At 31.9% G+C, this 15,784-nt stretch overlaps 1 protein-coding gene across 9 annotated transcripts in view; it reads right to left on the reverse strand.

The window, feature by feature from the left end:
* RAP1GDS1 (Rap1 GTPase-GDP dissociation stimulator 1) overlaps positions 1-15,784 on the reverse strand; it is a 129,444-nt gene that overhangs the window by 51,485 nt on the left and 62,175 nt on the right. The window lies entirely within an intron of this gene.

Below are 15,784 nucleotides of genomic sequence, written 5' to 3' on the forward strand. Positions count from 1 at the left end.
TTATCCTTTCCATTCAAGAGTACATCAATACACTTCAACATCACAATCAGTGGTCAAATGATAGTCAAACATACTTTCTGTTACATACACATCTATGTTAAATAGAACAGTCATTTAACTGTTGCAACATATAAATAGCTTGAAAATACTTTCTAACCCTTAGATATAGGACTGGAAAGAGATGAAAGAAAGAATATATCTTTCTAACTCTGACTTCCTTACATAAAAGTACAAGTGCTGTCCAAAAGAAATATGAGAGCCACAAATGTGAGCCATATATGTAATTTAAATTTACTAGTAGCCACATTAAAAACATTAAAAAGATAATAAATTAACTTTAGTAATATATTTTACTCAGCCCAATAAAACAAAAATATGATCATCCCAACACACAATCAATACACAAACTATTAATGAAACATTCTACATTCCCTTCTTTTTAATCAATCTTTGAATTCCAAGTTACATGTCCGTTTGGACTAACCACACTCAGCTGCTCAACCGCCAAATCTGGCTAGTGGCTGCCATACTGGACAGTGCAGCTACAGAAGCCTAACAAAAGGGTCAGTAAAAGAAATGGCTGACAAAGGAATTACAGCCATGTAGTTAGTTAGTAATGAAAGATTTTCATTTTCCTAATAAAAGAAGTGAAACTAAGGTCCTATCCTTATCATTGTTGCCAAATCATATTAGCAAATGAAACAACAGACATCATTTCTTGTGGTAGATACACACACACACCCACACACACACACCACTTATGTAGCAAGGCCTCGTAAATACGAGCTTCATAATTTTGAAAAATTTTAAGGAAATTCGTACTAAAATGAAACAAAATAGTTTTGTTCACTGAAGTTTTGCACCATGTCCACTTAGCTTTTTTATACTGTTACATAGATGCAGAAGAGGACCCTATGCTAAGTAGCTAATGAGATGACACAAAATTCTTAAGTCCAGGGTAGCTAGTCAAATGAGCCAGCAAGTACACTGGTCAGATCTCATTTAACAACCTAATTTCTAAGGTTTTCTTTTCCAATAACATAAATGTAAACTGTTGGCAATTTGCATGCGGATGATGTCAGATAAAACTAAATATTGGGATTACAAATCTGAATGTTCAGACCTTCAATACTATACATTTATAGTATATCCCATCCCTAAATTGTAAAGCTCAAATAGTTTCTTATTCTAACTGCTGAGTAAATAAAGGCCTTTAAAATATAAATTGTGTATGCTTAGAAAGCTAAGTTTCCTGTCAACACACAGCTATTCAATATTCAAAAAATTAAATAATTCAATAAATTTAATAAAAACTTATTCAAAAACTATGTTCACCAAATTTATTAATGCAATAAATAAGAACATAACTAAAATTGAAAGGCAAATTTCCTATTTGTGTTTCAGAGCCACAGTATTTTTCTTCCCTTCCTTTGCTTCCTTTCTTTCTTCTGTTCCCCCCTCCTGCCCTGCCCTGTTTAGACTGTCTACCACAATGCTATGTGTTACCAAGAGTTGGCTGCTGAGCATAAACTCAATCTCTACATTGGAAATTACATTATTACCGAATCTGAGAAGAAAAGCAAGGCACATATAGCAATAGATACCTGAGTTGAAGAGAATTTTATTAAAATATTTTAAATAATCTGAAGGTGCAAAGAAATAAATGATGCTGTGTTCTTTTACTCTACTAAAACCAGTAAGTTTTTAAAGACATCTTACAAATTATTTAAAATACATATTAGAATATCTGTTAATGCACAAGTCCATATGAAATGTTTTTTCACAGTAAAGGTAGCTCTTTATAGCTTTATGTTTATGATAGTAAAATAACACTGTTTACTTAAAAATAATTTCTAAAAGGTTCCTTATCCTAAACTTTCATACCTCTAAATGTAGGCTCATTTTTAACACTTCTCATAATAAGTAACTTCTAACTTGTAAAGAATACTGAGTTGTCCCCTCTAGAAATATAATTTATACCTTTATTTTCCATAATTATGAGGTATGCAACCACTGGAGAAAGTGCAGCCCCACCAACTCTTTAAGCCCTGCTACCTACATTCTTTAATGATGGCCTGTCACAAAAAGTAGTTTCCAGTACAAGTATGATCTTTTTTCACACTAAGAGCAGAACTTTAAATCTAAAGAGATACTACTCTTCAATAGCCAAAAGCAGGAAGCAGATGTCACAAAGGATTATTACTTCTGGTGGGAAATAAGTAGTTTGAGCAGATGGATGCATAAGGAAGGTCTTATTATTATACAAATAATTAGAGGGTGAGAGGAAGATATATAAAGTATATATGTAGGCATAATTCTTTTAAAATAGGTTTCTAGAATTTGTGTTTGCTACTGAGAATTTCTGAGAAGAAATATGAAAAAGGTGATATTTAAACTGCAAAAGTAGAAGGTAGCATGAAAATTGTAGATTTTAGATTGTAAAAATAGATTAGTATTAAAAAAATTAATTTTAGATAAAATTTGCTATTGCAGATTGGGGGCAATAGCATCCATCATCAAGCTGCTTCCCCAAGTTTCCTCCTTAGTCATGTCAAAGATTTAAGCCTTCTAAATTCTCTTTTTTGTGGAAAGCTGGCAATGATAAAAAGATATTTAAAAAATAATGTGTTTGCTGATATTATTATATAATATTATTATATAATATCAGCATGAATATTAAAAAGTTCCAAATTGTGCCTATCCAGTCATATTATTACATAGGCTTGATAGTCATTTTCTACTAGCTATTTGGCTCTTTTTCCATTTTTTTTTCAAATTCTAGTATCTATGTATGCATCCATTTATCTCTCTTTCTCTCTCCCCATCCTTAACTTCAACTGTTATTTCTTCCCTGTAAATGCTGTATACTCTTGATACTAAATTAACTGTCATTGAGAGTACAGAAAAATCAACTGTCAGCAAAGACCTGCTCCTGTATATTCTGGAATAGGTTAAACCTCACTCATCAGATTTAAAAATCTAATATGCCAGTGGTAGTGAAGAGGTGAAGCCATAGGAACTCACACCTGCTGGAGGGAATGTACACTGGCTTTGGACACCTGTTTATCATTATCTAAAAAAGTGGAAGATGTACAGATTCTATGAACCAACAATATCATTTATGTGCTATAAATAATAGCCCAAACCTAAAAACAACCCAAGTAATAGCAAAAGGATAGACAAATAATTATGATTACCCTCTAATTGTTTGTGTAATAATAAGATCTTCATTCCTTATGCATCCATCTGCTCAAACTACTTATTTCCCACCAGAAGTAATAATCCTTTGTGACATCAGGAGTGGTTTCTGTGGTGATGATTATGAGGTAGCACCTTAGAAAATTGTATCTATACAAGAGGAATAAACTGCAGGAGCTGATCACACTAATAAGCTTTCATCTAAATTTTGTTAAAAATTAACACTGAGAAACATGAGAAAATTACATGTTGTGGAGATACTATTGAACGAATACCTTTTGTGTTTTCAAAGAAGTTTTAGTGACTTAAAGAGTTCATCTTTAACATGTTACACTGTCATGGATTTGTGCACTGCTTCACTGTGTTTTGTGTAAGAGCATCCTGCACAAACATGCTGCAATTGTTAATTAATGATGCTGGCTCTGCACAGGCTGCACACACACATTACAGTAAGTGCTAGAGTGTTTGGCATTAATAAGATGGTATGCAGCACAGAGCTACAAAGGTTTTCCAGGGTTACCAATAGCCAAAATTAAAGCTACGGCACTGAGCAGATAGATACAAATGACTTTCACTGTAAATGTACTTAAGAAATGATAAGTAAATTAAGAAGATAAATTTTAAATCATATTTCTTTTTCCTCATGTTTCAACTCAGACTTTGCTTAAAGAAATCATGATGATTAAATACTAGCGTTCAGAACTAAAACTTGGGAAATCTGAATTCTAATTCAATGTTCCCTCATTAAATACAAAAAAGGTATATTGAAATACCTTTGCCATTTTGTTCAAAAAGACAGTAACACTGTCTTGGTGTCAATCAAGAATCTTTTTTAAAGATTCATTTCTGAAAAGTCCTTTGGTATCTTACCCCCCAAATATCTTTTTAGGGTATCCATGAATTTAAATACTAAGACCAATCTACATTAAACAGCAGCTGTCCAAAATGCCTGCTAAATAGAAGTTTTTAGACAAAACCTATTACACATATAACTGGTTAAGAGATTAAAAAGGCACAGTACAATAACACAATTTTCATATCCATATCAAAACTCATGAAGAGTCACACATCCGTTCACTGAGATCCATTTTGATAGTGAGAAATTTCCAAATCTTTGAGAAAATGTGCTTTAACTAACAATAATTAGAACCACAGCAAAGAATGAACAAATTGTACAATCTTTAACTTTGTAAAAATTATAGGCCTTATAAGCAAAGACAAGCCTTTAAACTATGCTGCACATCTTTTCACACATTCCTGTCACACTACCCACCATGACCCATCCAAATAGTCAAAACTTTTAAAGCCCCTCCCTTTTCCAATTTCTGTACTCTTAACAGAAACCATGCTTCCTACTTTACAGAGAAAAAAGATGACATCAGATACAATCTTCCTCACTTTTTCACCCTCTTCACTGTCAGACCTAGTATCAGATGCATTTTTTCCCCAATCACTTTCAGTATCTCATACTGTAATTAAAACTCAATATAGCTAATTAAGGCTAAAGAAAAGAAAATGAGAAGATTTATTTTCAACAGAAGGTAAGACTTTCTTCTTTGAGTAAACAAAGTTGTAGACACACCAAAGATGCAAACCCAAATGGAAAAAACATTTAACAATGAAATACTAGAACTAGTCCTGGTGGTTGGAGCAGGAATTAGATTTCTTTGTTACCTAAAATTTGACATGTTAAACTTAAGAATTTCAAGTAGGTAAAGTAGAAGCTTTTAATATTTAAAAACTAATTATCATTGAGGTAATGACTTATGAAATAACTATAATAAGGTCTTTAAATTTGGAGTTTTGTAAAGTTTGACCATAAGAAAGCCTCTTAACCTCTGTTGATGTCAAATTCCAATCTGGAAAAGGGGGGAGGGGGGAGCAGGAGCACAATACTGCTGAACTTCTTTTTAGCTTGACATGACTTCAATTTCTACTTTGTCCATGTTGTGCACACAGGAGTACTTATATGCTGTGTAGGGTTTTTTAATGTGTTAAATTCTGCTGCTTCAGCTTTCTATATAATTCAGGTACTATCTTTATTTTTCCCAAGTAAATATTACTAGAAACTACAAAGACTGATGGCAAATAAAAATTCTTTTTACAAGCTAAGCTGGAAAGCTGAGCTCTGAAAGATTATACTGTCTAGAAATAATAATTTTTGATGTGCTTTTTCTTAGTGAACAGAAAGGTGATTCAGAATAGATGTTTAAAGTCAAAACAATTATAACTTAAGTCCTTACTAGTGTTAGCTTGGAAAAAAGTGATAGCATTACAAAGATGCCACAATAAAATTTATTTTAATCACATTCATCATTTTTTCCCCTTCAAACTCCACTATTATGCCACTTTTTAACCTCTAAAAATAAATACTTTATTATAATAAGATTTGAAAATGTGTAACATATACCAAGCAAGGATTTAAAAACAATAGGCAACATAAATTAGATTCATTTTAAATGCAGGGACACGAAAACTATTCTGAGACTTTTTAGTCAATACTAAGCTATAACTGAGAATAGAATCCTAGATTTGAATCTTCAAAAAGCCCATTAAGTTTTCACTGAATGCCAGTCACATGTGAAATTCAGATGTCTTAGAAAGCTAAATGAAAAATATTATCGAAAATCCCCAAACTATAACATTGCTGAGTTAAGGAAATGATTTAATTTCTTAGTTTACCAGAATTTTGCAAGAATAATGCTCCAAATGAGGAGTAAACAGGATGGAGTTTGTAAACATTTTCATTAAAATGTGATTTTTAGAAACATTACTGGCTATCTTTAAATTTGCCTGAATTGAAAAGGAATCAAATATCAAAATTCTTCCTATAAATTTAAAACACAAATGTATGACACAGAGGTTTACTCGTGAGTACATTCTTAGCCTGCCTTTTAGGCTCATTAGTTTAGTATCTTTACCTGTTTGAAATAATGCTAGTGATATAGGAGTATGCTTTTGAGGCACAGACATGATCATTCCTGTTTACTGAACTGTGTCTCCCAAAAATATATGTTCAAATTCTAACTTCCAGTACTTTAGACTTTATTTGGAAATAGGATCACTGCAGAGAGATCAGTTAAGATGAGTATGGAGTAGGGTCCAATGTAACTGGTATTCTTATAAAAAGAAAAGAGAGATGCAGAGAGAATGCCATGTGAAGATATGAAAACACAAAAGGGGAAGACAGCCATGTGAATGAAGGCAGCAGACACTGGAATTTGCTGCTACAAGGAATTTCTGATGCCACCAGGAGCTTGGAAGAGCCAGGAAAAAAAAAGGGGGGGGATGCCTCTTTGCTTACAGGTTTAAAGGGAGCATGGTCCTACTGATACTTGATTTTGGATACAGCCTCCACAACCGTAAAATAATAAATTTCTATTGTTTTAAGCCACTCTGTTGTCTTAAGACATTCTGTTGCTTTAGGTTTGTGGTACTTTGTTACAGGAGCACTAGGAAACTAACACACTCCTCTACATAAACAACGTGAAATATATTCCTACTAAAAAAAAAAAAAGAATATTTGACATTAAGTAAGCCTTAAATATATATTCAGATTTTATACATCTCACAGAACTTTTACAGTTTTCAGTTTACTAATAATAACATATCTCAAGTATGATTAATATAGGACATTAATTACTTAATCAATAATATAAGACATTTAATTATTTAATCAATATATGGTTTTAATTATTTGTTTATTTATTTAATTATCTAGTCACATGTAGCAACTATGATATGGGTATAACCAAAGGAAAATTACAGCTTCTTTCCTAATTAATCTATCTCTGAATTTTTTTTCTACTTAGCACCAAAATTTTTAGAAATGGGCTTTTCCTTTATAGACTAAAAAACAATAGTGATGGATGTTCTGCATAGTGCTTGTCAATAGCACTCTATTTTGGGGAAAGGAACCAGAGATGGAGAGAATCTCCTTGTGGTACAGGCATGCATGAATGGCTAAAGGCTGAAGAGAAAGCAGGAACACCATAAAGAGTCCTCCAGCACCCTTACTCTAAGCACAGAATAAGAACAGCCCACTATTAAAGTTTTGAAAACTACAGCACTGAAATAAAGTTATCAAAAGCAAAACATGAACCCAGCTCAACTTATGACTAGATTGGCTGGAAGTACATCCCTTACTAACTGCCTGAAATAAAAGGAAGTATGCTTATTTATAGTGATTAAATATTGTTAATCTCTACCATTTTTTCCACAATGTCCAGCATTTGATAAAAAATTAAGAGATGCATTTTTGAAAGAGGAAAAAAAAACAAAACAAAAAACCACAGTCAAGAGGTAAATCAATCATTAGAATGAGACTCACAGGTGACCCAGATGTTAGAATTAACAGAGACTTTAAAATCCATGAACAGATGTGGAATTTTGCAGAGAAATGGCAACTATAAGAGTTAAATGGAGATGCCAGAAATGAAAGATAATATCAAAGATGAATTATTTCAAAAGGCTGAACAGTAGACTCAATAAAACCAGAGACTCAGGGAACTTGTAGATCAATAGAAACAATAAAAATTAAAACAAAAAAAGACAAAAAGAGGGGGGAAACCCCAAAGAACCTAAGAACTGAGAGAAAATAGCAAATGATCTAACATAGGTGTAATTGGAATCTCAGAAAGAGAAGCAATTGAGAACAGCGTAGAAGAGATATTTAAAGAGTTAACAGCTGAGAATTTTCCAAAAATAATGAAAGACATCATGCTACAAATCTAAAAAGTTTAGGGGCCACCTTTACCCCCCAGCAAAGAAAACAAAACAAAAACAGACCAAAAAGCCAAGCTGCTGAAAAATTAAAAAAAAAAAAAAAAAGAGAGAGAATCTTTTATAGGCAGCCAGAGTGGGGGAAAATTTATATTTGGAATAGCAAAACTAAAATACAGCAGAATTCTCATCTAAAACTATGCAAGCTAGAAAACAATGTAAAAACACCTCTTAAGTATTAAAAGAAAAAAAAAAAGCCTGTTAAACAAATTTTTTTCAGGCAGAAAGTGTACAATACTAGACAAAAATTTGAATCTACCCAAAGAAATGAGGGAGAGTAAAAATGATAAAAATCAAAGTAAATATAAAAAGTTTTTCTCCTGTTTTTAAAAATAACTGACTGTCTAAAGTATAAATAACAACAATATATTGCAGGGTTTCTAACATATGTAAAAACGAAATATATGATTATAATAGCACAAAGGATGGGACAGTGGAATTGGAAGTACACAGTTATAAAGATTATTAAACCATATGTGATATAATATTTGATGGTAAACTCTGATAAGTTAAAGATATATATGGGTTACCACTAAAAATTTTTTTAAATGTATAAAAAGCCAATAATGAAGATAAATGCGAGAAATAAAAATTACTCAATTTACCCAAGGAAAAATGACACATTCAATTATAGAACAGATACTTATTAATATTAACTTAGCCTTTATGTCAGGCAAAGTGGATATAAACAGGAGTACAAGAAGGCCTTACTTTTACAGAGTTTCTATTTCAGTGAGGAAGATAGAACAGTAAACAAAATAAAAGCTTCAATACAGTTTTTTTTTTATAGGGTGTTATGGAAGCACAGAGAAGAGAATATATACCTCTCTAGAGAAACAGATGGAGGAAAAATGAGAAAGTAGGTTTAAATAAAACTTCACAGAAATTAAATTGTTCGTGATAAACATAAGCATATTCACCTAAGATCTATAAATTATGAATCCATAATAACAGGTAGATTTATACAGTAAAATTAAAGTTTTCTTTTGCTCATCTGTAATTAAATTAAATCTTATTTAATAGGAGTAATAGTTCCTTAAACTACTGATTAATGATATAAATTACATACTCAGTTTAACTAAAGTATTTTAAGACCTGGGGCCAAAATAGCATCGATTCTGACTGTTTCAGGGATATCTATGATGCTTCACATACTGAGGTAGGTTTGGACAATACAAAGATAAATAATTCACAGTTCAGGAGAGAAAAGCATGAATAAAAATATTTAAGCAGTAAAAACAATTAAGTTTTCAGAGTACAATGAAAGCACAAATAAATAAATTTTACCCAGAAGGGTTAGAAAAAGATTCATGCTCATGGTTCACAGAATGTCTTTCAAGTCCTTACTGGCATTTATTATGTGTATTAAAAACAAAAAAAAAACTATGTACTGTTTTGTTTAGATTCTGACTGGATTCCCTTCCTTACCAACTCTATTGAGGAAAAATTTATGTAAAATAAGCTACATAGATTTAAAATATATAATCAATGAGTTTTGACAACTCTGTCCACCCTAGAAACTACCAATACCATCAAGATACAAAGCATTTCATCACAATCAAAAGATTCCTCATGTCCCTTTGCAGGCCATCTTTCCCTCCACCCTGGCCCAAACAACCACTGTTTTCTGTCACTTTAAATTAGTTTGCATTAGACATATATTCATATAGTATGGATATAGTATGTATTCTTTTATGTCTAGGTTCTTTATCTCAGCCTAATGCTTTTGAGATTCATACACAGTTTCAGGAATGCAAGTGGTTTATTCTTTACTGCTGAACAATATTCCATTGTGTGTCTCAATTTTTTAAAAATCTGTTCACCTACATTGGTAAGACATTTGGGATGGTTCTAGTTTGGACCTACTGTGAATATGGCTGCACTGAATGTTGATGTACAAGTTTTTGGTTAAATATCTGGAAATTGAATAGCTGGATCTTATAGTAGATGTATGTTTATGAGTATATGGTTATTGAGCACTATTACAGTTAAAAGAATGTGATGTGCCACTGAAAAGTTATATTTAAGAAGTTCTCAGAGAAATGCAAATCAAAACTACAATGAGGTATCACCTCACACCACTCAGAATGGCCAACATAAAAAAGTCCACAAACAATAAATGCTGGAGAGAGTGCGCAGAAAAGGGGACCCAGCTACACTGCTGGTGGGAATGTAGTTTGGTGCAGCCATTATGGAAAATGGTATGGAGATTCCTCAAAAAACTAAAAATAGACTAAAAAACTTACCATGTGATCCAGCAATCCCACTGCTTGGTATATATCTGGAGGGAACTCTAATTCAAAAAGATACACGCACCCCAATGTTCACAGCAGCACCATATACAATAGCCAAGACATGGAAGCAATCTAAATGTCCATCAACAGATGACTGGATAAAGAAGTTGAGGTATATTTATACAATGGAATACTACTCAGTCATAAAAAGGAAACAAACAATGCCATTTGCAGCAACATCGATGGACCTAGAGATTGTCATTCTAAGTGGTCATTCTAAGTGAAGTAAGCCAGAAAGACAAAGAAAAATACCATATGATATCACTCATATATGGAATCTAAAAAAAAAAAAGAAAAAAGAAAAAAAAAAGAAAAAGGAAAATGAGGACACTAATGATCTCATCTACAAAACAGAAACAGATCCCAATATAGTAAACAATCTTATGGTTACTGGGGGAAAGAGGGTGGGAAGGGATAAATCTGGGAGTTTGAAAAATGTTAGCCACTATATATAAAAACAGATTTTAAAAAATTTCTTATGTATAGTACACGGAACTAATATTCAATATTTTATAATAACCTTTAATGAAAAAGAATATGAAGATGAATATATGTATGTATATGTATGATTGGGACATTATCCTGTATACCAGAAATTGATACATTGTAACTGACTGTACTTCAATAAAATATTTTTTTAAGTTCTCAAATACTGTAAAAATCAGAAATTCTCAAAAGAAAGGACAACGTATGTATTCCTGAGCATAAGAGGTACTTAAATAAATGTATATTAAATTGAAGTGAAACCTTAGCCTCAGATCTAGGTAAGCATAGGGCTTCTCCTCCAAAATCAATGTATACACTATAGAAAAGCATTAGCCTCATTAGCTTTTAATGTATAACTCTCCTAATTAATTTTACAATATGTAGTAGACCTTCATGCAAGAATGAGACAATTGATTCCATGCTCAGAAATCATTAAATATTTTCACCTAGCGGCTTGGTTGTTAGTCAGTCAATTTTAACATCAAATTACTTTTAAAAAATTGCCTGATTTTCATTCAGTTTTGGCTTCATGAAATATATATCAATCTGAAAAATAATTTGGTATATCTTCATTTCTTCCTTTTATTATAAAGCACCTATACAATACTGATCTGGTCTAATAAAGATTAGGTGATACAAATAACATATATTAAATACTTAACTGAGCCATATATTATGTGGAAGAAAGAGAGAGAAAAAAAACAACCATCACCTGGTTTTCACTTAAATAACAAGCTGTCCAAAGAAAAGAACGTGTTCTTTTATCACTGCTTATTTTAGGAAGGTTTTTCAGGTTACTCAGGAGCTTTTTTTGCTGCTAATTTGACATGTTATTATGGTTTTGCTGCTTTAAACTCAGATTTATTTATTTTGGAGCACAGTATGAGAAATAATTCTATGTTAGAGAGCTACTAAATAGAAAAGCTCACTTTGCTATAGCAATAAATTAGAGAAATTTAAAAGTGTGTATCAATCAGCAACAGTTGAATAAAACTGAATTTAAAATATTTATTAAGATATGTAAGAAAAGAATTTATTTAAGCAAATTAGTAAGAACAGTATAATTTTAATTTTTATTATCTATATGCCTTGTGTGCAGAAAAAATAGTATAAAGCAGTAGATATTTGTCTGAAAACTTGAAGAGTTTACCTATGGTTTTCTAGCTGATTTATCAAGAATAGTAAAACTCTCAGATTTTTAACTGTATTTCCTTAGTTTTACTAAAAATCCTGATCAAGTCCAAACGTTCTTTATTTCCCAATAAATAAAAAGAGAAGTCAGTATTTCACACACTCTACATTTAGTGGAAGTGACAAGAACAAAGGCTCAAGCATGATAAAGCATGTACACACACATACTTTTTTACATGAAGTTCTCAAATTTGGAAAAATGTGAAAAGCTTTTCCTTAATCACTTGGTTCTGCTCCACCTTCTTGCAAATGAGGTAAATTTTACTTTTGTGACTAATAACAGATTAAACAAAATATAGGTTTAGGATTAGCTTTTAGTAAGATTATTACAATATATTCCTGTATCTGCAATTCTAAGAGCTGAACAATGAATATTGAACCATAAAGGTACTGGATGAAGTACTGACATATTTATCAAAGTGATAACTTCTTCAGTTATAGTACTTAGAGAAAATGAATTAGAGACATGAATTATAGTTCAAACTATCACCAATTTAGTTGTTGATCCTGAAAAGTCATTTGAACTCTCAGGCCTCAGTTTCCTTATCTGTAAAATTTGGAAGGGGTGGATTAGATGACTTCTAAAAGTCCATTCTATTTAAAAATTTTATAAAGTCTAGGTGGCTTATTTCTCTTAAGCTTTCTCATTTTTCATAGTTCCTTGAATCTACATATTCTATCCAAGTAACATCTGAACATTTTGCTAACATGAGAAATTATTTAAAATTGTTGAATGTTTATCCCCAAAGCGTGTAAGAATATGAAGATACAGAAATTGCTCGCCTGCCATTTTTATACTGCATATCTCTATTAAGAAACTCAGATTTACTACTGTCACCAGCAAAATAAAATAAAATAAAACTAAGCAGCAATCACAAAACTCAGAAAAACACAACAAAATAACCCTCTGTTCTTTCCTTTATCCGTAGACTGCCTCATCCTCTGTGCAGCTGCTCAAGCCCCAAATCTAAGAATCAATCTTGACTTCTCCCTTCCCCTCATTCCTGATACATCCACAACTCTAAACATTTCCCCAGTTCTTCTGATGCCCCTTATCCTCACCATCACAGACCTAATCCAAGTCATTATCTATTTCCTGGACAAGTCTTACAACTGGTTTCCAAGTTCCATTCTTAACTCTTGCATCCTTCTCAGACCACTTTTCTTGCAGCTCCAAGAGTAATGTTCTCAAAATCTATGTCAGATCCCCTCTAATAGCTTGTCATTATCTGGGATGGCCCACAAGGTTCTCTATGATCTAGGTCTCATTTATTCCTTCCACTTTACTGTACAACACCCTCCCTGTTCACTGCATCTCAGGAATACCTTGGTCTCCTTCCTGTTCTTTGAAAACACCAAGTTCTTTCCTCACTCAGGGCTTTGCAACTGCTACACTTCTCTAAGGAATATTCTTCCCCTTCTCTCTAAATAGCTAGTTTATTCCATTTCTTAGACCACATCTCAAATAACACCCTCAGAGAGAACTTTCTTCACCTTCAGATACTCTCCATTACATCATCATATTTATTTCCTTGATATCAGTTATTATAATCTGTAAATATCTTCTATTTGTAGTATTTACTTGTTTATTATCTATTCCCTCCTGTACAAGACCCACAAAGATAGGAATCTTAGAAATAAGATCTAGGAGTCCCTATTACCTGGCACAATGCCCTGAACACAGTGGGCTCAATCAATATTTGTTGATTAAAATATCTGTTGCATATGCATACATGAAAGAATACAAAGGCACAGAGTGAGAAGTCCCTGGGATTTACTCATAATCACTACTGGAAAAAAAAACATTCAAATCATATGACCCAAGGTGTAGGCACTGAGACTTTCTATAAGCAGGAACATAAATACGTATCTTCAATGACATAAGGTCATGTTTCTATTTCTAATCTCACTGAGTAGAGATAATTTTTTCCATGTCGTATGGAAGGCTGATTAAAAAAGAAGAGGAAACAGGTTAAATCTTTGCTAGTTTATTATTCTACTATGGTGGCATGTCTCTTTTGATTTGCAATCTTTGGCATCATAATACTGGATTTAAAATAAACGTTTTGCAAATGACCAAAGATTATCCTCCAGTATAAAAATTCTAGCCTTTGAATCTACATGGTATAAATGTATTTTCCTAATAAACAAATTTTGGAAGTACAGTCATTACTGTATGTGAGCTGTATCCTCAAAGGTGGGGGGAACAATTATTTCTGGTGCTAAAAAGAGGGTCTTCATATTCAAGAAAGTTGGTAGCCTGCAAAAACTATAATCCTATTTGTTACCGATAACAAGTTGGTAGTCAATGATCTAAATCATTAGATGTGGTGTCATATTTTTGTAAGTCAGACATATTGGCTATTCTGATATGCATGATTATAAAGGACTTTTTGTAGTCTTCTTAAATATATTGCCTTTTAATTTGGCCTGGTGCTATTTTGCTTTCCTGGAGCAGGGTACTGCTTAATAGACACACCTATATTGTTTTTCAAGATAAAGTCAAAAGACATTTATGAAGTATACTAGGGAAGAAAATTAACTTCTGGTACTTATATTTCCCCATCTAATTTTGTCAAAATAGAGAATTTCTATTATGTACCACAGACATATTCAAATATGTTTTAAGCATTCAAATGAAAAATTTAAACCCATCAACGTCTTTTCTGAAATTCAGAAAACAACTTATTCACCATCCAGGTGCATGTAAAATGCATGAAAGACCAGATATAAATGCAAAAGCTATAAATGTTACATCAGTGAAATCATAAAGATGAGTCATGAAATAAACACCATGACTGTTAAAGACCCATATATCAAAAAAGAAGTATAAAGCTTGTAATTTTGTGTATTACATTCAGGTTTAAATTTTGCCTTTATTTAAAGCAGACAATTTTCAAATATATTTAAATATTTACATCTATAAAGCAGGATCAGGAGAGGAAAGCACTAGATCCACAGATGCAGCTTAAAAATAGGTCACAGTGCAGCATTTAATGGACACAGCTTTGATGTGCCTACTGATGTTAGTATTAAATTTTATAGACCATAAATTTCTCACATCAGTAAAAATTGTTGACAATTCTAATTTTTTCAGAAAAGTCTTTATATAATAATAGAGCATCTATAAGTCACAATACATTTGCTAAAGAAATCACTGAAGCTACACTATTCCCTATATTTTTTATTATCAGCAAAAGATTGAATATCTGTATTTCTATAAACAAATTATTAACCAACATCAACTATATCATAAAATTACCTTAAGTGACTTCTGAACATTATTCAGTTAACAACATAAATAATTTATTGCTCCAATTTATTAGTCTAATTGCTCATGATCAAAATTAAATTTTATTCTAATTATTTTAAATATGAGATGCTTTTGTATCAAACTATTTCATACTTATAAACTATGCTAGATTATGTACATGTATTGTGTACACATATATATAGTTACGATTTAGAACACTGGTAACAGCACAATTTTTCAAAAGTGCTGTTCCACTCACCAAGAAGAATGTGATTATTCACCTATAAATAGTATTCATCTTTTATATTCCTTCCCAGCCAAGGAAAATATCCCAAACTTATAGCATTGATAACTCTGATTAAAAGCAGAGAAAGTTTTCAGTACTTCAGGTTGTTTACAAAGAAAAATAGAAAAATAAAACCAGACAGAACACAATTAAGAATAGCAGAGGATAATATGTATTAACCAAGTTTTACTAAGCAGACTAGAAATTTTATGTTTAAAGTGTCTATACTTTGAGTTTATCTTTAACAGATCAATTAGGGTAACAAAGGTAAGTAAAAGGGGAAAAATATATATG

The sequence above is a fragment of the Camelus dromedarius genome, chromosome 1 (genome assembly GCF_036321535.1).
Source record: "Camelus dromedarius isolate mCamDro1 chromosome 1, mCamDro1.pat, whole genome shotgun sequence".
NCBI lineage: Eukaryota > Metazoa > Chordata > Mammalia > Artiodactyla > Camelidae > Camelus > Camelus dromedarius.